This window comes from Scyliorhinus torazame, chromosome 6 (assembly GCF_047496885.1).
Source record: "Scyliorhinus torazame isolate Kashiwa2021f chromosome 6, sScyTor2.1, whole genome shotgun sequence".
Classification (NCBI taxonomy): Eukaryota; Metazoa; Chordata; class Chondrichthyes; order Carcharhiniformes; family Scyliorhinidae; genus Scyliorhinus; species Scyliorhinus torazame.
Genome location: NC_092712.1, coordinates 156,819,842 through 156,841,915, shown reverse-complemented (window position 1 = coordinate 156,841,915; position 22,074 = coordinate 156,819,842). Strand labels below are relative to the sequence as shown.

Genomic DNA, 22,074 nt, shown 5'->3' with positions numbered 1-22,074 from the left:
GAGTCCTGCTCAGTGTCAACACAACAAACACATTTGATGTGCAAGTCATAGATTTTCTCCTCACCCATATCGTCCTTCTCCTTGATTAGCTCTCAGCTTCGCTGCCTTCTTCACAGGACCATAGGACCCAGGTTCGATCCGACTCCGGGTCACTGTCTATGTGGAGTACGCACATTCTCCCCGTGTCTGCATGTGTCTCACCCCCACAACCCAAAAATGTGCAGAGTAGGTGAATTGCCCACGCTAAACTGCCCCTTAATTGGAAAAAAAACTAATTGGATACTCTGAAGTTATTTTTTTTTTAAGTTTCATTCCAAATAAAAAAAAGTGAAGCTCTACAATATTCCTATTAAGCATGCAACTGAAGAACACAATTTTGACCCTACACGAAATAACATAAGCTGATTGGAACAGGCTTGCTGTTATCATTACAAATGCAGATAACCCGGGCGGCACGGTGGCGCAGTGGTTATCACTGCTGCCTCACGGCACCGAGGTCCCAGGTTTGATCCCGGCTCTGGGTCACTGTCCGTGTGGAGTTTGCACATTCTCCTCGTGTCTGCGTGGGTGTAACCCCCACAATCCAAAGATGTGCAGATTAGGTGGATTGGCCATGTTGAATTGCCCCTTAATTGGAAAAAAATAATTGGATACTCTAAATTTATTTTTTTTAATTCCAAAAGAAAAAGATAAATGCAGATAATAACCAGAATAACCTCCATCACAGATTCTGAATCATAAATGTTAGCTCAGGAACAATTATTGGTTACCCGTGAGAGATGTAAAACAGCTGGCAGAGTGGAATCTAAATGGCAGTCGTATACTTCCGAGCCTAAAGACCTAGGGCTGGATTCTCCACAGCCCTGCGCCAAAATCGTGTTTCGAGCGGGGGTGGAGAATCCACTTTTACGCGAGAATCAGGCCCGGTGCCGCTCCGGTACTGGAGAATCGCTCACGCGCGATTTACGCGGCCCGGCTGGGGGGGCCATTGCCAGAGACCCTCCCAGCGATGCACCGGTCCCGACCGGCCAAATTCCCGACAGTATGGTTCTAACCACATATGGTCAGTCGGCACTGAGTCTCCGGTCGCACTGATGGGGGGGGCGGGGGGATCAAGTACCGGGGATGCCTCATGGGCGGTCAGGACGGCGATCCGGCAGGTTAGATGGAGTGGCGCAGGGCAAATCGTTGGTACCTTGTTTGTTAGTCCAGGTCTGCCGGCTGAGTCTGCCATCGCGTTTGGCTCGGCTGCTGGAGGCCGCCGCCATGTGCATGCATGGACTCCTCGGAACTGGAAGTGCGGGGGCCCATATCCGCAGCTAAAGCTGCGAGAAGCACTCCGGGGCCCTGCCAACCCCCTGCAGGTAGGAGAATAGCTCTTAATTTTTTTTCAAGAAAGTCTGGCGTTTTTACACCGGTGTGGGGACATAGCCCATTTTGGGAGAATTGCTTATTGTCACAAGTAGGCTTCAATGAAGTTACTGTGGAAAGCTCCTAGTCGCCACATTCCGGCGCCTGTTCGGGTAGGCTGGTACGGGATGACAGAGGTCGACAGAGGAATATTTCTCACACGGTTGACAGAGGAATATTTCCAGTCCACTTGAACAGACTGCAGTGCTGCTAGTCTCTCCTCTCTCCCTGTGCAAGTTGTGCAGCTCTCCAAATAGCAATAGTCGCAGCTGGCCTTGGTTTCAGAAGTGACACTGTTCACCGATGTGCATACCAATGAACTCAATTTTTTTTTTAAAAAGTGCATCAAGTATTTTATGTGAACTGTCTCTGGACAGTAACTGTACAAAGTGACTGCCCAAAACACTGTGAAGGCGGAATCTGCTACTTGTGCCAACAAGTGTTATTAGAACGGAAAGTGTTATTGGAACTGAAGTGATTGGAGAGGGAGGCGGCTGGATGAGAGGGAGTTTCCAGCCTGTTTGTCCTGTGACGAGCTTCACGGAACCAGCAGCCGGGCTAGTGCGGCCTGGGCTTCCGCACCTCGCAACCGCTGGTTCAAATCAAGTTGGCCCGGAGGAAAGTATTGTTGGAAAAAAATAAGCGAGGGGGAAGAGAAGAAAGGGGGAGGTAAGTAAAGGGAGGGCGGTTCTTTAGTTCAGACTCACCATGGTCGCACTCGGAGCCACTACATTCCGACAAAAGGCAAGTGTCCGCTCAGCCCCGGGCGCAACTGGTGGCGGTGAGCTGGCAGACTGGACAGGTGAGAGCTGGCAGACTGGACAGGAGTGAGCCCGCCCCCCCCTCCCTCCGCTGGGCGAGTGTCCGGCAGCTCCTGTGTCCTGTCCTCTCCTGCTCTTAATCTCTCTCTCTCTCTCTCTCCTCACCAGGAAGTTCTCGTCCAAATCACAAACCTAGCGTCAACTGCACAAAGCGCATTGTGGGACACCCCCTATCCCGGGTTGGGACTCAACTGCACCAAGAGAGTGGCGGATAGATCTGCTATTGCCACTTCCTGGCTTGTGCGTTTGTATATCTTCACCTGTTTACAAACTTAGTACAACTCATTCATCTTCTCGCTGCCCCATGTCCACTTATTTGTCCCTGGGTGGAGGACAAGGCCCATCTCCGAGTTGTGCTAAATGATGTGTTGGGTATGCCGGGTCTGCGAGGACTGCGTTTGCTGCAGCAGTGAGAGAGACCGGCTTCCAACACTTGAAGAAATGCAACTTGATTTTATTGAACTCTTAACTATCATACATACTTTAATTGTGGGTTGACACTATGCTGACTTGACTGGAGACCTGAGGCTAACCTGACCAGACTATCTTACTGCCACATGGTGCATGTTCTAGTTGTTGCCCATGGCCCTGACTGTCTCAGAGGCTGGATCCAGGAAAACTAGTGCCATCTGGCTTTATAGTGGTCGTGACCTGTCTGGTGATTGGCTGCTGTGTTCTGTGTGTTATGCGAGGAGGCCCCGGCATTCTTTTTCAATCTGAGCGTATTGTTGCTCAGTAAGCGTCATGGCTCTCGAGGCATATGCAACTGGGGCCCAGGAGGAGGATTCGTCCCACTGGAGGAGTACTGCCCCAATGCCAGCCTGGCTCGCGTCGGTGGAGATCTTCGCCTCCTTGACGGAGTCGAAAAATGCCAGTACCAGGGCCTTGGTGAGTGTCGCCCTGAGCTCACACCACTCTTGCTCATGAATGGGGAACCACTGGAAGTCTGTAGTTTTTTTTACAAGATTGCGGAGAGCTGTGGTGTGTGATGCAAGGTTGGGGATAAACTTCCCAAGGAAATTGACCATTCCTAGGAAGCGGAGGACCGCCTTCTTGTCCTCCGGGGTCTTCATGGCGTTGATCGCTGCCACCTTGTCCGCATCTGGCCGCACACCGAACCGCAAAATATGGTCGCCAAGGAACTTTACTTCTGCTTGACCGAACGAGCATTTGGCTCTATTGAGTCGGAGGCCATGCTCGTGGATCCTGTGGAACACACGCTTGAGGCGATTGATATGCTCCTGAGGAGTTGTGGACCAGATAATAATTTAATCGACGTACACTCGCACCCCTTCGATGCCCTCTATCATTTGCTTCATTATGCGGTGGAACACTTCCGAGGCGGAGATGATGCCAAAGGGCATCCGGTTGTAACAGTAGCAACCGAACGGGGTGTTAAATGTACACAACCTTCGACTGGACGTGTCCAGCTGTATTTGCCAAAACCCCTTGGAGGCATCCAGCTTCATGAAAAGCTTGGCGTGAGCCATTTCGCTAGTGAGCGCTTCTCGTTTAGGTATAGGGTAGTGTTCCCTCATGATGTTACTGTTCAAATCTTTGGGGTCGATGCAAATGCGAAGTTTCCCTGACGGTTTTTTGACACAGACCATGGAACTAACCCAGTCCGTGGGTTCAGTGACCTTAGAAATGACGCCCTGGTCCTGGACGTCTTGCAGCTGCTGCTTGAGGCGGTCCTTGAGGGGTGCCGGCACCCGACGCGGTGCATGAACCACAGGTGTGGCATTCGGCTTCTGCAGTATCTTGTATCGGTAAGGTAGTGTACCCATACCTTTGAATACGCTGTGGTATTGTGCTATGATGTTATCTAATTGGGCTTTGAAGTCGACATCTGGCGAGGTTGTTGCCTCTGCGGATGACATGGTGTGAACCCGCTGCACAAGATTCCGGATTTTGCAGGCCCGAGCACCGAGCAGAGAAGCTCTGTTGGTTCCTACAATTTCAAAACGCAGTGTTGCTTCTGAAAAACGATGGGATACCGCAAGCTGGCATGAGCCACTGGCAGCAATGGCATTGCCATTGTAGTCGAGGAGCTGGCAGGCCGGTTGAAGAATGCTGGGCTGACACGTTGATGGTGTCAAGGTCAGACTTTGAAATGAGGTTTGCTGAAGCGACAGTGTCCAGCCTGAAGCGTATGCGAGCCTTGTTGACCGTGAGGGTGGCACACCACTCATCGTCCAGATCAATGCTCATCACTGGGAGTTGTTTCACCTTCTTCGCTGAAGGCATCGTATGCTTGGTGATGATGCCCACCCGGAATGGGGATGTGAGGCCCTCGGTGTCAGAATCTGGAACCATGTCGGAGTCGGAGTCTGCAACGGGTTGCTGCACTGACCGGACGTTCCTGCGCTGCGACTGGGATCACTGTGTATTGGGCAGTTGAGCAGATCTGCACAGGGCTGTGTAGTGGCCAAGCTTGCCACACTGGAGACAGCGTCGAGATTTCGCGGGACATTGCCACTTTAAATGGGCAGAGCCAAGTTGTTGCACATCATGGCGCCAACGTCAGGACGCTCCGTGCGCCACCGCGCATGCATGGTGCGGTCGAACGATGTGCGCATCTGTGCAGTTCGGTTGTCGGCTTCGCCGTCCCCTTGGTCGTGGCGCGCATGCGCAGGAGCCCGGGAAAAGCGCGCGAAATGGCCGCCCTCACCCAGACTCAGGCCCTGGAGCTGTTTTACAGCCTACACCCGCTCCGCATCGTGGGGGCCTTGCCGCGCCATCTCTGCCGCCTTGATATGTGAGTACCGGTTGTTAGGGTGCTCGTGGAGGACGCAGGTTTCGATGGCGATGGTAAGGGTGAGCTGCTTAACTTTGAGGAGTTGCTGGCGAAGGGGATCGGAATGGACCCCGAAAACGATCTGGTCGCGGATCATGGAGTCGGAGGTGGAACCATAGTTGCAGGACTGCGCGAGGATACGGAGGTGGGTAAAAAGGACTGGAAAGGTTCATCCTTACCCTGCAGCCTCTGCTGGAACACATAGCGTTCAAAGCTCTCATTGACTTCGATGGCACAGTGGCTGTCGAACTTCAGCAGGACTGTTTTAAACTTTGTCTTGTCCTCGCCTTCAGCAAAGGTGAGGGAGTTGAAGATGTGGATAGCGTGGTCCCCGGCTGTAGAGAGGAAGTGAGCGATCTTCCTGGCATCCGATGCGGTTTTGAGGTCGGTGGCGTCAAGATACAGCTGGAACTTCTGCTTGAAAATCTTCCAGTTAGCACCGAGGTTGCCGGCGATGCGGAGCTGCGGGGGAGGGAGAACGCTGTCCATGTTACCGGATGGCTGATCGCTGGTCACAGGCAGATTATCTCAAGGTAGGTCCGTCAAACTCGAGCATGTCTCACTGGTACCATGATGTTTTGGGTATGCCGGGTCTGCGAGGACTGCGTTTGCTGCAGCAGTGAGAGAGACCGGCTTCCAACACTTGAAGAAATGCAGCTCGATTTTATTGAACTCTTAACTATCATACATACTTTAACTGTGCGTTGACACTATGCTGAGTTGGCTGGAGACCTGAGGCTAACCTGACCAGACTATCTTACTGCCACATGGTGCATGTTCTAGTTGCTGCTCATGGGCTCTGACTGCCTCAGAGGCTGGATCCCAAGAGCCCGGGAAACCTAGTGCCCTCTGGCTTTATAGTGGTCATGTCCTATCTGGTGATTGGCTGCTGTGTTCTGTGTGTTCACTGGTCATCCTGTGTGTCAATCACTGCCTGTCTGTTCACCATCATATACCTGGGTGTATATTATGACACTAAGGAGATTTTGGCAGCCCATCTTGAGCACAGCAGGTAATGTTGTGAGCTGGGGGAATTTTGAATATTGACCCGAGACAGGGATGTATGCTCAGTCAGGATGGTGTGGGAGTTGGCGGTGATGGTGTCCTCACAACATTGCTGCTGTTATCATCGGGGTCCGAGTCATAGGGGTGGGTGAGAGGTGCTTGAAGCTGAGACTTGGAAAGTTGCTGCAGTGCATCCTGTGGGTACAACATTCTGCACCAAAATGCACTCTGGCATAAGGAATGGATATTGAATCCAAGCACTGATTAAGCAGACTGTGCTTTGTTTGATAGTGTTGAAACTCTCTGCATGTTATTGTGCCCATACCCATCCGAGCAATGATGAGTTTTCAATCAGACCCTTGACCCGAGTCTTTTATATCGTTCAGAGGCTTAGAGGAGGTTATAGGGTGAGGTGTTTATTTACAAACTATGCAACGTCTGTCCTCTTGCAGTCACCATGTTGTTATGGCAGATCCCATTAATCTCCAGAGAAGTTATACCCACAATATTGATACAAAGTGTTTCTGCAATGAGGGTCGGGAGGGGGGAAGGAAATCTATTCTTGCTGAAGATGCTCCTCATCAGGCTGTTTCTTGCCATTTTGTCAGGATGTTGGCTGTATCCTGTAAATTGGCATTAGGGTGCTTCATTATCAGAGGACTTATGTGAAGTTAGAGATTGGAGCAATTTAGAATCATCAAGTGGGCAATCCTATTCCTGAATTGATGACAGAGGGGTCGGTCGTGATGAAGCACCTGAAGATAAGGATGGGGATATTTCTGTTAAGAACACGTCCAATGATCAGGGACATTAATGATTGCCAAAGAATGCCAGATGTGCGACTGAAGAATCATCAGACAAGAATGATACCTGAGGCTTTTATTCAAGTAATTAGAGGGTGCAGCCTACTCTTCCTTCCCAGCTCATAACACCAGATAATTATGTTTGGTATTGGGTGAAATATTTCTTCCTAAAATTTTTGCACATAGAGACTGACAATTTTGATTGCCACAAATAAATTTCCCCTCCTTCAGGATGGGAAGTAACTTGTATACCAAACTTCTACCTCATTGGAAATGGCAGACAGAGGGCCTAAACTGGTGACTGAGGGGGCTTTTGTTCCCCAAATTAATAAATCATTGAATCTTTGAAAAGTGTAATTTTGGGCATGATTGGTGGGCTGTTTCTCAATGGCTGCATCGGCGAGATTGCAGCCTGTATTTAATGGCATTTCATGCCGGAAATGAGCCCCCACTAGCTTATCGCCATTATCGGCAGACTTGCACCACAGTGTCTTGCTGCTAAAAAGGAGAAGTTGCTTTTAAATGCTCCCTGACTACTCACTCCCAGTCAACACACAAGTATGGCAGTGCGCAGATCTGCTCCTCGCTTTGGGGATGTTGATCTCACAAGGCGTCTCATCGCCATTGATGCGAGATGGGAAATCCTGTTACCCTGAGGGGGCTAGAGGACCAGCAGCAGGGTCACTAATACCACCTGGGGGCAGTGGCAAGGACAATCAGTGCAGACAGCTTGACAAGGAGGACTGGTATCCAATGTTGGAAGAAGGCCAATGGTCACCACTGAGCTGCAAAGGTAAGTTACCACCTCCTGGGCCTGCCACCCCTCATATTCGCAAACCCCACCCCATCCTCCTGCCGACAAATCACTGGCTGACACCTCGCACCCTCTCCACATCCGATCTTTCGGCTTACTCCTTGTAGCGCACAATAACTTACGAGAGAGACGAGTAGTGAAGAAGTCGATGAGGCTTTATTAAGCGAGACTTGTCCCCAGCAGTTCAGCAACAGAATGAAGCAGCGGGGAGAAGCTCGGGTTCTTATACTCCCCCACATGACCCCTAATACATACCACCACACTCCTCCGAACCCACTGGCACCCACCAGCACAACCCCTTCATATCTAGGTGCGAAACCCCCATGGAAATCGTGGGGTTGACTGAGGTGAGAGCAGTCACCAACAGCGAGGTTGGCCTGCGCAGTATCTCCCTCCACCTGATGAGGCTGGGGCATCTGGAGTCGTTTTCCCCCCCCCCCCCTCCCCCGCCACCCAACAGACCATCAGTGCAAAGACACACACCTTGGTGGGTGACATTAGTTGTCAGGCTTCTGGGACACAATCTGGTGAGTACCTCACAGTTTCTGATGAACACCCAGGTGGAGGCAGGAACATCCAAGGGAAACAGCAGTCGGAGGTCTGTTGGATCCCAGGACTCAGCTGGGTTCCAATCAGAAGCTGAGTCTCTGGACAAGGTTCTCCTAAAGCTGATGTAGATGACAGGACGTGAGATTCAGAAGTGAGTGCCAGCGATATTCCAGCAAGTGCATAACCGATTAGAGGGGTCCCAAAGGCTACGGGCATTGGAGATGGTGCTGACAATGCATGGCACCGAGGCCATTATTACTAGGGTCGCGACTGCAGTGGAAACCCTGGAATACGACAACAGTGTCTTGAGTGGTGGTGCCCAAGGCATGGCTCAGTTCATGTTGACAATGGCTGTGGGTCTCGACATCATGTCTCTGTCGCTGAGGGAAGTGCCCCAGATGCAGGCGGACATTGCAGAGGCACTGCAGAGCATGGTCCAGTCACTGAGGATCATTGCTGGGAGCGTCAACAACATGGTACAGACAGTGGGGAGCCTCCAGGACTGGCAGAGCCAGGTGACTCAGAGGTTTCTGGAGCTCACTCCAGCTGTCCCTACATCCCATGGAGACCCAAAGGAACCTACAGGCATCGTCGGGGAGGAGGAAGCGCTGGAGGCCATCCCAGAACCTGCCACCAAGGAGACAACGGCGGTCCCCAGTTCCTCCGAATCCCCCCTCCTGACACCAATGCATTTCAAGCGTGGCAGGCAGAACAGGGTGGCACAGTGATGCCTGTGACACCGGTATGCCAGCCTGGGCCCTCCAGCTCCAGGGCCTCCAGAGGACATCCTCAAAAGGGCATCAAAGGCCCAGGATTTGGAAAGCATCAGGCTGCCTCCACCTCTGATGTGCATCCTTGAGACACACCTAGATGTAGCAGTATACCATGGAAGATCAAGAAGATTGAAGATCACTGAGTGGTTGCTGTTACGGGGGGCGGGGGGGTCATTATCTGTAGCTAGAGGGACTGGAAATGTCAAATGTTCACTATTACAACATGTTACACCTGATATATGTGAAGCCACTATCACATTAATCTTCACAGCGTGCCTGCGTGCACCCCCTCCACTTCCCCCACCCCCAGGTACAGTGGTACAAGATCAAACGACTCTGATGCAGACCCCGTTGAAGTGATGGGTGTCCGGTCGGGAGTCCACGCAATGGCGGACACGTCATCAAAAATGTATGCCTCCCCGAGATCGCACTTGCCCGCGGGTCCGTGCTGGCCGATCGCTTCCCTGGCCGTTCACGCGGCCCCCCGATGAACGATTCCGCACCCCCCACCAGTGCGGCCGCAGACTGAGTCCGCAGCGGCCACCCGAGGTTCCTGTCGGCCGGTATGTGGTTAGAACCACGCCGTCGGGAACTCGGCCAGTTTTGCACGGAGAATCGGGGCGGGGGCTCTGTCAGCTGTCCCCTACCCGTACCACGTAGATCGTGCGCGCACGTTCCCGAGCGATTCTCCAGGGACCGGAATATTGCTTCAGCGGCGCCAGTCACGATCTCCGTGCGAATGTCCATTCTCCGCCCCTGCGCCGAAAGCGATTTCGGCTCGGAGAATCCAGCCCAATGTATCTGGATTTCCGGAAGGCATTTGATAAGGTGTCGCACAGGAAGTTAATTCACAAGCTTAGATCACATGGGGTTAAAGGTAAATTATTAGCTTGGATAGAAGATTGGTTGAATGACAGAAGACAGCGAGTCGGGATAAATGGATCTTTTTCTGGATGGCAAGATGTAACTAGTGGGGTGCCACAGGGTTCGGTCCTTGGGCCCCAGCTATTTACATTCTATATTAATGACATGGATACAAGGATAGAAGATTCTATAGCCAAAATTGCAGATGACGGGTGGAATTTACCAGCTGTTCACGCCAGCGGGATATTCCAATCCACCAACAGCGCATGGGTTTCCCGGTGACGAGGGGTGCAGTCAACAGGAAATCTCGTTGACAACGGTGGGTCCAGAAAATCCCGCTGGCGGGCTGCCTCCGCCGCTGAAAAACACACGGCCAGGTGGTTGGTAAATCCCACCCAACACTAATAGGTGGGACAGTAAGTTGCAATGCCAAAATAAGAACCTTACAAATGGATATGGACAGGTTAGGTGAGTGGGCCAAAATGTGGCAGATGGAGTTTAATGTGGACAAGTGTGAGGTCATGCATTTTGGTCGGAAAAATGGAAAGGCAGCTTATTATCTAAATGGGGAGAGACTTCGTGGTGACCCAGTCTCGAGTGATTTTGAAGAAAAGATGTAGTGGCATAGGAGACAGTTCAGAGGAGGTTCACTAGATTGATTCCAGGGATGAGGGATTTTTCTTATGAAGAAAGTTTGAACAATTTAGGCCTAGACAGTCTAGAGTTTAGAAGAATGAGGGGAGACAAAATCGAGGTATATAAGATGATAAAAGGTATGAATAAAGTAGACGTGGAGCGTATGCTTCCTCTTGTTGGGCATTCGAGAACGAGAGGTCATAGTCTCAGGATAAGGGGGAACAAATTTAAAACCGATGAGGAGAAACTACTTCCAAAGGGTCGTGAATCTGTGGAATTCGATACCCCAGAGTGCGGTGGATGCTGGGATAGTGAGTAAATTTGAGGAGGAGTTAGACAAATGTTTAATTTGTAATGGTTGAAGTGTTCTGGAGAATGGGCAGGACGGTGGAGTTGAGGCCATGATGAGATCAGCCATGATCATATTGCAAAGTAGAGCAGGCTCATGAGGCTAAATTGCAAGTTCTGCTCCTAGTTCTTATGTTCTAAGAACTATTCTGTGTAATTCGACTTTCCAGCGCTTGGTCTGTAGGTAACTGCACTTCAAGCACAAATCGTGTTCCTGATTAATAAGAGGATTTCTTGATTAATAAGGGGATCAGGGGAGGAGAAGGCAGGAGAATGGGGATGAGGAACAGAATCAACCATGATCGCATGGCGGAGCAGACTCGATGGGCCAAATGGCTTATTAGCTGGTGGCTACAAACGGGTCTTGGAAGAAACAAGTAAATGGCTCCCACATTTTGTGTAAGTCCTCTTCCGACATCCAGATGGCAAATTAGATTTTCTCCATTTGGAGAAATTCCGATAAGTCGGACAGCCAGTCTGCAGCTTTGGGTGGTGCTGCTGGCCGCTAGCTGAGCAGAATTCTGTGGCGAGAAGCAAAGGCAAGGGCGTTAGCCCTCCTCCCCATGAACAGATCTGGCTGGTCTGAGACCCTGAAGACTGCCACTCTTGGGTGTGGCTCCACCCCCATCCCCACCTCCTTGGACATCGCCTCGAGAAGGCTGTTCAGAAGCCGACAAGTCTGGGGTAGGCCCAGAATCTGGGTGTGGTTGGCCCGGCCTCCTTGGCACTATTCGCAGTTGTTCTCCACCTTTGGGAAGAACCTGCTCATTCGAGTTCTGGTTAAGTGAGCTCTGTACACCACTTTTAGCTGCATTAGGCTTAGCCTTGCGCAAGTGGAGTTGGAGTTGACCCTGTGCAGTGCTTCACTCCCGAATCACCACTCTATTTCAAAGCCCAAGCCCTTCTCCGACTTCTCCCTCATCTCCTCCGGTTGAATGTTAGCCCTCCCAAGTAGTTGCCCATACATTTCGCCCCAGTTCCCTTTCCCAAGGATGTCTGCTTCCAGTAGGTCTTCTAGCTGTGATTGTTGTGGTGGTCATGGGGATGTCCTTGTTTCCCTGCGTAAGAAGGTTTTGATCTGCGAGGACCTTAGTTCGTTCCCCCCCATCAGCTGGAACTTCCTGTCAGTTCCTCGAGCGTTGTCAGTCTGTTGTCAGTCCCTAACTGTCAGCGTCCCCACGTCCTGTCTCCACCTTTTGAAGGTGGCATCCATTGTCGCCAGCGTGAACCTGTGGTCATTGCAAATGGGAGCCTTGTCAGACATTTCAGTTAGCCCGAAGTGCTGTTGCAGTTGGTTCCATGACCGGAGTGTTGTTATCACCACTGGGCTCGTTGAGTATTTATTCGGTGGGAATGAGAGTGCCGCTGTGGCTCGGGCCCGGAGCGAGGTCCCTCTGCAGGAACCCTCTCCATTATGACCCACTCAGCTTCTGGCTCCTTTATCCACCTCTTTACCCTCTCCACGGTTGCCACCCAGTGGTAATATTGCAGGTTTGGGAGGGCTAGGCCCCCCCATGGATCTCGTTCTCTGCAGTACTCTCTTTGGGATCCTTGCGACCCCCCCCCACCCCCCCCACCCCCACACACAAACGCCATAATCAGTTTCTCTAGTGAGTTGAAAAAGGCCTTGGGGATGTAGATCGGGATGGAAGAGGAACTGGGCAGTACGTTCATCTTGATTGTCTGCATTCTCCCCGCCAGTGAGAGTGGGAGTGTGTTCCATCTCTGCGGGTCCTTTTTAATTTCCTCCATCAGGCTGGTCAGGTTCGACATGTGGATCCCTGTCCAGTCTTGAGCGATTTGGATCCCCAAGTAGCGGAATTTGTGTTGGGCCTGTTTAAATGGCAGTCCCACCAACTCTGCCCCTCCCCCTTGCGTGTTCACCGGGAAAATCTCACGTTTGTAGCCCGAGAAGGCTTTAAACTCTATAAAGAGCACCATGATTCCGTCCATGCTGCTTTGCAGGTTCGAGATGTAGAGGAGCAGGTCATTCGCATAGAGCGAGACTCTATGCTCTCTGCTTCCTCTTCGGATCCCCTTCCAGTTCCTTGCCATCCTAAGCATGATCGCCAGTGATTCGATTGCTAGGGCGAACAGCAGAGGGGACAGCGGGCATCCCTGCCCTGTGCCTCTGTGCAGCTGGAAGTACTTAGAGCTGGTAGCATTTGTCCGTATGCTCACTGTGGGAGCGTTGTACAGGAGTTTCACCTGGGCGGTGAACCGTGCTCCAAGCCCGACCCGCTCCTGTACCTCTATGAGGTACGTTCATTCGACAAGGTCAAAGGCCTTTTCTGCATCCAGGAAGACGATCACCTCTGGTGTCTTCTCCCAGGATGGGGCCCTGATCAAGTTAAGCAGGATTCTCATGTTCGATGTTAGTTGTTTACCCTGGACAAACCCTGGGTCTTTTGCTACCACCTCTGGTACGCAGTTCTCCAGCTTCTTGGCTAGGACCTTGGCCAGTATTTCTGCATCTGCAGCGTTCAGCAGCGAGATGGGTCTGTAGGAACCACATTCTGTTGGGTCTTTGTCTTTCTTAGGTATCAGCGAGATTGAGGCTTATGCTAGCGTGGGTGGCAGGGTGCCCCTCGTCAGCGAGTCTTGAACATTTCTCACAAGTGTGGGGCCAGGGCTGCCGAGGATCTTTTGTAGAAGTCCATCGGGAAACCATCTGGTCCCGGCGCCTTCCCTGCCTGCATGGAGTTTATATTCCCCATGACTTCTCCCAATTCTAGCGGTTCTTCCAGGCCCCGCCTCCTATCCTCTCCCACGACTAGCATGTCCAGTCCATCGAGGAACTGCCTCATCCTCAAGTCCACTGTTGGGGCACGGAGGTGTACAGCCCACGGTAGAAGGTCAGGAATGCTTTGTTGACCTTTTCCGGCTGCACAACCGGTTTGCCTCTTCTGTCTCTAATGGCTGCCTGCTTTCTCAGCTGGCTTTGTCTCTGTGTTTGTAAAGGGTCTCCCGTGCCTAGTGGAGTTGGTGCACTGATGTCCTGGCAGAGAGCAGGTCAAAGTCCAACTCCAGCTTTTTCCTCTCCGCCAGGAGCTCTACGTTCGGGGCCTCGGAGTATTACCAGTCTACTTCCAGTATGGAGTCGACTAGCTGTTACCTAGCTGGCCTCTCGTCCCTATCTCTCCATGCTTTGTAAGCAATATTTTTTTCCCTGATCACAGCCTTCAGTGCCTCCCAGAACATGGAGAATGATAACTGCCCATTCTGGTTATTAGTAATATACTCATCTATGGCCTGTGATATTTTCTCTCAGAAGGCCTTATCGGCCAGGAGGGCCGCACAGATCCGGGACGCTTTCGTTGCAGGTATGCTGTCCTCCCAAATCCCCCAGAAATTGCTGGAATAAAAGACACTAGGCCTCAAGGAGGCACGGGCCCTTGCTAGCTCCCTGGATGTGGCCTCCCAAAACGCCCGCGCTTACGTCCCTGACCACACGGCAGCCCCTTGGGCAGCATGGAACCCCCCCCGCGGCCGACTCCGATGCAACCCCCATCCCCCCACAAGCTTGTGCTGCGAGACTGCCAGGCAACGCCGGGGGGGCCACGCTGCTATTTTTGCGGGCAAGCCAAGCACACCCGGCAGCGCTGCCCGGCCCGCTCATCCATCTACAAATGGTGCAGCAAAAAGGGCCATTTCGTGGCAGTATGCCAGGCCTGGGCAGTCTCCGGGGGAGAACCGGGACCGCCACCACAACCCTCTCCACGAGCCACATGCGGCCAGCGGGTGCCGCCATCTTCCTTCTCCAGGGCCACTAACGGCCTCCGGGTGCCGCCATCTTGTCCCCCGGGGACCACGTGCGGCGGCTGGGCGCCGCCATCTTGTACACCTCCAGCCATGTGCGACCAGTGAGCGCCGCCATCTTGACTGACCTCTCAGGACCCCGACTCAGAGGACCAAACACCGCCCGAGGAAAACATCCAAATTTTGCCATGACTTGCCTCAGTGACCCTGGACCAGTCTCGGCCCCGAACACTCTCGACTGCGATGACGATTGTGCTCATCAACGGGCATAAAACATCCTGCTTGATCGACTCCTGGAGCACAGAGAGCTTCATACCCCCAATATGGTAAGGCGCTGTTCTCTTCCTATCCACCCAGTCAAGCAAAAAATCTCCCTGACCTCCGGGTCCCACTCGGTAGAGATCAAAGAGTTCTGCATAGTGAACCTCACGGTCCAGGGAAGGGAGTTTAAAAATTACCGGCTCTACATCCTTCCTCACCTCTGCGCTGCCACGCTCCTAGGGTTAGGCTTCCAATGTAACCTCCAGAGCTTAACTTTTAAATTCGGAGGCCCTATACACCCCCCCCCCCTCACTGTCTGCAGCTTCGCGACCCTCAAAGTCGATCCGCCTTCCCTGTTTGCGAACCTCACCCCGGATTACAAACCCGTCGCCACCAGGAGCAGATGGTACAGTGCCCAGGACCGGACCTTCATTAGGTCGGAAGACAAGCGGTTACTGAAGGAAGGTATTATTGAGGCTAGCAACAGTCCTTGGAGAGCTCAAGTAGTGGTTGTAAAGACCGGGGAGAAGCATAGGATGGTCATCGATTATTACAGACCATCAACAGGTATACGCAGCTCGATGTGTACCCCCTCCCCCGCATATCTAATCTGGTTAATCAGATTGTACAATACAAGGTCTTTTCCACGGTGGATCTAAAATCTGCCTACCACCAGCTCCCCATCCGCCCGAGCGACCGCAAATACACTGCATTCGAAGCAGATGGGTGACTCTACCACTTCCTAAGCATTCCCTTCGGTGTCACAAATGGAGACTCGGTCTTCCAACAGGAGATGGACCGAATGGTTGACCGGTACGGTTTGCAGGCCACATTTCCGTACCTCGATAACGTCACCATCTGCGGCTACGACCAGCAGGACCACAACACCAACCTCCAAAAATTCCTCCATACCGCAAAAATCCTTAATCTAACATATAACTGATGCACGATCAATTAAACTCAAAGACGAGGTTGTATCATAACAAGGCTTTAATAGACTAGATCTGTTCCCCAGCAGCTTCGGTACAGAATGAGGGCTGCTGGGACGGCACCTGTTCTTATACCCCGCCTGTCAGGGCGGAGCCACATGCCAACAGCCAATGGTAAACTGCTTGGCTTACCCAATGGTCTACAGCCTCTCGGGTACTGCAATACCTGATACTACAACATTAACAAGGATAAATGCGTGTTCAGCACTGACCGTCTAGCCATCCTCGGCCACGTAGTGCATGATGGAGTTATAGGCCCAGATCCTGAACGCATGCGCCCCTCATGGAGTTCCCCCTCCCCCACTGCTCCAAGGCCCTGAAAAGCTGCCTGGGATTTTTTTCGTATTATGCCCAGTGGGTCCCCAACTATGCGGACAAAGCCCACCCACTAATTCAATCCTCAGTCTTCCTCCTGTCGGCAGAGGCCCGCCAGGCCTTCAGCCGCATTAAAGCGGACATCGCAAAGGCCACAATGCACGCAATCGACGAATCCCTCCCCTTCCAAGTCGAGAGCGACGCATCCGACGTAGCCCTGGCGGCGACCCTCAACCAAGCGGGCAGACCCGTGGCCTTCTTCTCACACCCTCCATGCTTCAGAAATCCACCATTCCTCAGTTGAAAAGGAGGCCCAGGCCATAGTAGAAGCTGTGCGGCACTGGAAGCATTCACTCTCCTCACTGACCAATGGTCGGTTGCTTTCATGTTCGATAATGCACAGCGGGGCAAGATAAAGAACGATAAGATCTTACGGTGGAGAATCGAGCTCTCCACCTACAAATATGAGATCTTGTATCGTCCCGGGAAGCTAAACGAGCCTCCTGATGCCCTATCCCGCGGCACATGTGCCAACGCACAAGTGGACCGCCTCCGGGCCCTCCACGAGGACCTCTGCCACCTGGGAGTCACTCGATTCTTCCATTTCATTAAGACCCAAAACCTGCCCTACTCCATCGAGGAGGTCAGGACAGCCACCAGGAATTGCCAAATCTGCACGGAGTGCAAGCCGCACTTTTACAGGCCAGAGAAAGCGCACCTGATAAAGGCTTCCCTTCCCTTTGAACGTCTCAGTATGGACTTCAAAGGGCCCCTCCCCTCCACCGACCTCAACACGTACTTCCTGAACTTGGTTGACGAGTACTTCCGGTTCCCATTCGCCATCCCCTGCCCCGACATGACCGCAGCCACCATCATAAAAGCCCTCAACAGTATCTTCACCCTATTTTGTTTCCCCGCCTACATACACAGCGATAGGGGGTCCTCCTTTATGAGCGAAGAACTGCGTCAATTCCTGCTCAGCAAGGGCATTGCCTCGAGAAGGACGACCAGTTAGAACCCCCGGGGTAACGGGCAGGTGGAGAGGGAGAACGGAACGGTCTGGAAGACCATCCTACTGGCCCTACGGTCCAGGTATCTTCCAGTCTCCCGCTGGCAGGAGGTCCTCCAGGATGCTCTCCACTCCATCCGATCGTGTACCACGACCAACCAAACCCCTCACAAACGTCTCCTTGTCTTCCCTAGGAAGTCCTCCTCCGGGACCTCACTCCCAACCTGGCTGGCAGCTCCTGGACCCATCCTGCTACGCAAACACGTGCGGGCGCACAAGTCGGACCCATTGGTCGAGAGGGTCCATCTCCTGCACGCTAACCCTCAATACGCCTATGTGGCGTACCCCGACGGCCGACAGGATACAGTCTCCCTACGGGATCTGGCGCCCGCTGGATCCCCACCCACACCTCCACTACCAACCCCATCCTCCTCCCATCGGCGCACCCCACAGCCGCCCCCTTCCCAGGTAGATCGTGATGTGTTGGGTACTCTGCTACACAGCCGAACCAACACGGTTGCGAATGGTACAACTCAATTTTATCACTAACATTTATTTACAATGGTAAACTGGTTACTGGGGTTCAATCATAACCCTAGAATCTGTGGACCTATTCCTAATACTATCTTGGAGTGGCACTCAGCACATGGTGGATGTCTGAGTGGCTTGCTGTGAGCTCTGTGCCCTGAGCTGTCTCCTGCTGGAATGCCCGGGAAGTGTCGTGTTCCCTGTTTTGTACTGTGTATGCTCTTGCCTGTGATTGGCTGTGGTGTTGTTTGTGTGTTGATTGGTCCGTTGATCTGTCCATCAGTATGTATGTATGTTTGTACCATGATGTTTACCTGAATATCATGACATCCCCCTTTTTTACAAGAACATGTGCCTATGTGGTTATAAATAGAAATGTGTACTGAGTGCAGCTGAATGTGCGTGTGTGCAATATCTACAGCATGTACATGGGGCTAAACTATATACAAGGGGCGATGTCGGGTGCGACATAACAACGAGGTTGTACCATAAACAAAGAACGGGGAAATGTTGAACGACAAAACGAACTCCTGTAACGACGAGGAAGAACAGAAACATATTAACACAGTGGTATTATGAGTTCAATGTACAAACAGGCACATAAGTCCAGTCTAGTAGGTGGGCGACGAATTCAGGTTGACCATTAGGGTGGCACACCATTCATCACCCGGATTGACAGTGTTCACGTGCAACAGCTGGTGGGTCCTGGCTGGAGACATCCGGTTCCCATCAATGACCACAACCCGGAAGGCGTCCCGGTCGTCTGTGTCACTGGTCTGGATATCGTCTGGGCTCGACTCGTAGTAAGGAGGCTGAATGGTCCGCACGTCCCTGCGAGGTTGTCGGAATTGGGGAACATTGGCAGGTTGAGCTGCTCGACAGCAGGCAGCGTAGTGCGGAGGCATTGTCAGTTTCTTGCCAGACATTGCCGCTTTAAATGTGCGGCTCCGCAGTTGCCGCACGTCGTGACATCATGGTGTTCGTTGCGCCACCGCGCATGCGCAGTACGGTCTTGCGTCGCGTGCGCCTGCACATCACGTCCCTCTGTGTCGACGTCGTTTTTGGCGCGCACAAACGCGGGAGACCTCGAAAAGCGTGCAAAATGGCCGCCCTCGACCGGGCCGCGGGCCGGGAGGAACTCAATCGCCTGGACCCGTTCGGCCTCGTAGGATGCCTGCCTCACCGATCCGGCCGCGTAGGACCCCTGCCGCGCCGATTCGACCGCTTGAAATTAGGAGTAGCGGCTAGTCGCGTTTTCATGCAGGACACAGGCTTCAATTGCGGAGGCTAGGGCGAGGCCTTTAATTTTTAAGAGCTGCTGGCGTAGGGTGCCCGAGGTGACCCCAAAAACAATCTGGTCCCGAATCATTGAATCGGAGGTGGTGTCGTAACCACAGGACTGCGCGAGGATACAGAGGTGCGTAAGGAAGGATTGAAAGGGCTCATCCCATCTAGGGGTGATGAAAGGGCGCTGCTGGAAGAGATACCTCTCGAAACTCTCGTTAACCTTGACGTTGAAGTGTTGATCGAGTTTGAGAAGGACCGTCTTGTACTTGGTCTTGTCCTCACCTTCCGCGAACACCAGGGAGTTGTAGACATGGATGGCGTGTTGACCTGCCGTGGAGAGGAGGATGGCGATCTTTCTGGTGTCCGAAGCGCTCTCCTTTTCATTGGCTTCCAGGAAGAGCTGGAAGCATTGTTTGAACAGCTTCCAATTGACTCCGAGGTTTCCAGCGACTTGTAGCAGCTGCGGTGTGCTGACGGTGTCCATGGCGCAGGATAGCAGATTCCGGAGGATTCGTAGGTAGGTCCCACAGTTACTCCTGGTACTATGATGTGTTGGGTACTCTGCTACACAGACGAACCAACACGGTTGCGAATGGTACAACTCAATTTTATTACTAACATTTATTTACAATGGTAAACTGGTTACTGAGGTTCAATCATAACCCTAGAATCTGTGGACCTATTCCTAATACTATCTTGGAGTGGCACTCAGCACATGGTGGATGTCTGAGTGGCTTGCTGTGAGCTCTGTGCCCTGAGCTGTCTCCTGCTGGAATGCACGGGAAGTGTCGTGTTCTCTGTTTTATACTGTGTATGCTTCCTGTGTTTGGCTGTGGTGTTGTGTGTTTGTTGATTGGTCCGTTGATCTGTCCATCAGTATGTATGTATGTTTGTACCATGATGTTTACCTGAATATCATGACAGATCGGTCCTTCCACTGGTCCCATCTAGGGGTGATGAAGCTGCTGAAGAAGCCGAAGCCACGCTCCCGGAGCCACGGATGCCCGAGCCAGCGCCTGCATCACCGCCAAAGCTACGACGATCACAGAGGACGACCAGGGCCCCCGATCGACTAATTGCTTCCCTCTGACAGTAAATAATTACTGTGAATAGTTGCGACATGTAACGAGGCAAAACACTCTGCTAATGTATACCGGGTACCACCATAACCTACACCTCTACCACTGTATAACGCAAGACCACCACCCCCGCCGGACTCTATTTTTTAACAGGGGGTGAATGTGGTAGTCGGTATTAGGGGTATTACGGTACCCTGAATAATGCTGTAAGACCATTGGTCTGGGAGGTACCTGAGACAGCTATTTTAATTGGTGAAGCCTGCCTGCTTGCCCAGTAAGGCGGAGTATAAGAGCCCGTGTCTCCCAGCAGCTGCATTCTGTACCTGCGCTGCTGGGGGAAACATCTAATGCAATAAAGCCTTCAATTGTCTTCAATCTCGTCTCATGGGTTATTGATCGAGCATCAGCGACCCGGCCTCTCTCCTGCATGCTTCCTGCTGCTAGCTAGCCAGCTAGTGTGTGGCCCCCCTTCTGGATCTAGTTGTGCATCCTCCCATTCTTATCTGCCATTCCCCTCACCTCCTGCGCTCTGCTGCCCTCGCTCCTACCTTCCTCTCTTTCCTTCCTCGTCCCCAGAACGAGGCAGTACAATCCCGTGCAAAGTGATCGACATGGTGGTTCACAGCTGGCAATTCAGAAAATAGAGAGTCAAAAGTAAAAATCTCTTCCCATGAGCTCTTCATCGCAGTCCCTGTTGACTTTTCTCTAGTCCGTTCTCCGAGACAAACTTGTCCGCATCCGCAGGGGCCGTGAAAAAGTGCTCCCTGCCTTGGAATGTGACCCAGCGCTTGTCTGGGTACAGCAACCCTAACTTTACGCCGTTTTTGTACAGCATGGCCTTCGCCCTATTGAATTCTGCCAGGCTCTTGACCAGGTCAGCCCCAATGACCTGGTAGATCCGAAAACGGTGACCTTCTCAGTTACAGTTCTTAGTTTGTCATACTCAGCGCAGGATTCATTCCCGGTCCTGGTACCGGTGCATTTTGGCCCTCGGCTGTTTCCCAGCTTTGGGCTTTCGGCGAAGTGACCGGTGTGCTCTGTCAATTTCTGGTGGGTTGGCGAAGCAATCTCTTTCCACCAATGTAGCCACTTAAATTGGCCAACTCCCGATTTAAAATGGCGAGTGGCAAAGGCTGATGGGAAAGTCAGCCAACAAGACAAAAACCAGCAGCTGCAGGTTTGCTGTGTATTTACCTCTGCAAAAACCAGACAACATCGATACCAGCGACCATCAGCATAACAAAGTGAACAGCCATCTACATACTGATGAGCAATCCCCGGGAACAATAAGTAACTATTTGAAACACAAAGCAAAGCCAGACTCCTCGGCGCCAGCAGGAGCCAAAACAAAGGAGGTGAACGAGCACCTCAAGACCGCCCATTGATCAGGGAACTGCTCCAGAATTGGCGAAAATCGAACCAAGCGATTGGGACAAAGTTAATCACTTGGGACCAGGTACAGGGTCCGCCCCGAAAAGCGGGAAGTCCCTGGGGACAGTAAGAATTCAGCCCCAAGTTCAAATCGCTCTCTTCTTCACCTCTTCCCTCTCTTCACGCTCTTCTTCCTGCCCAGGTCACCCAGCAACAACGAACCAACATTGACCGTGATCGGTGAAGTGACTCCAGTGATCATCAAACTCGTAAGTCTTAATTCAACACCCGCTACGAGATAGGCGCTCCTAGCTACCAATCCGTACCAACTTCGAATCCCGCAGACTCAGAACCCGAACGAAAGGCCATTTGTTCCCCTGACTTGGTGGGCCAGTTCAAAGTTAAGTATAGGCCTGTTAGTTATAGAAGTAGCTTAGACGTAGAATTTGTGCATGAGTAGCGATTACTGTGTATAATAAATGTGCTTTGATTTAAATCTTACTAATCGGTGTATTGGATTATTGATCATTACTTGGACTTGAACCTCGTGGCGGTATCCTAAAGATACCTGGCGACTCGAGAGCAAAGGTAATAAAACAGAGCAATTGAACCAAGGCAAAGTTGGCAACACCAGGTTGCCCAGCATTTGGGTCACA

General features: G+C 52.1%; 1 protein-coding gene and 1 long non-coding RNA gene across 4 annotated transcripts in view; one reads left to right on the top strand and one right to left on the bottom strand.

Moving 5' to 3' along the window:
• Positions 1-22,074, bottom strand: part of poc1bl (POC1 centriolar protein homolog B (Chlamydomonas), like) — a 145,133-nt gene that overhangs the window by 97,771 nt on the left and 25,288 nt on the right. Inside the window, exon 1 of one of the 3 annotated variants that reach the window (XM_072509002.1) lies at positions 2,118-2,334. The exons of 1 other annotated variant lie outside the window; for it this stretch is intronic. The gene's annotated coding sequence lies outside the window, so the exon portion shown is untranslated. Of the gene's footprint in view, positions 1-2,117; positions 2,335-22,074 lie in introns of those variants that run through there. One more of the 3 variants, XM_072509001.1, reaches the window with a different exon arrangement.
• Positions 1,906-20,422, top strand: LOC140425101 (uncharacterized). Its single transcript, XR_011947764.1, has 2 exons — positions 1,906-2,079; positions 19,920-20,422. It is a non-coding gene; the product is annotated as an uncharacterized lncRNA (long non-coding RNA).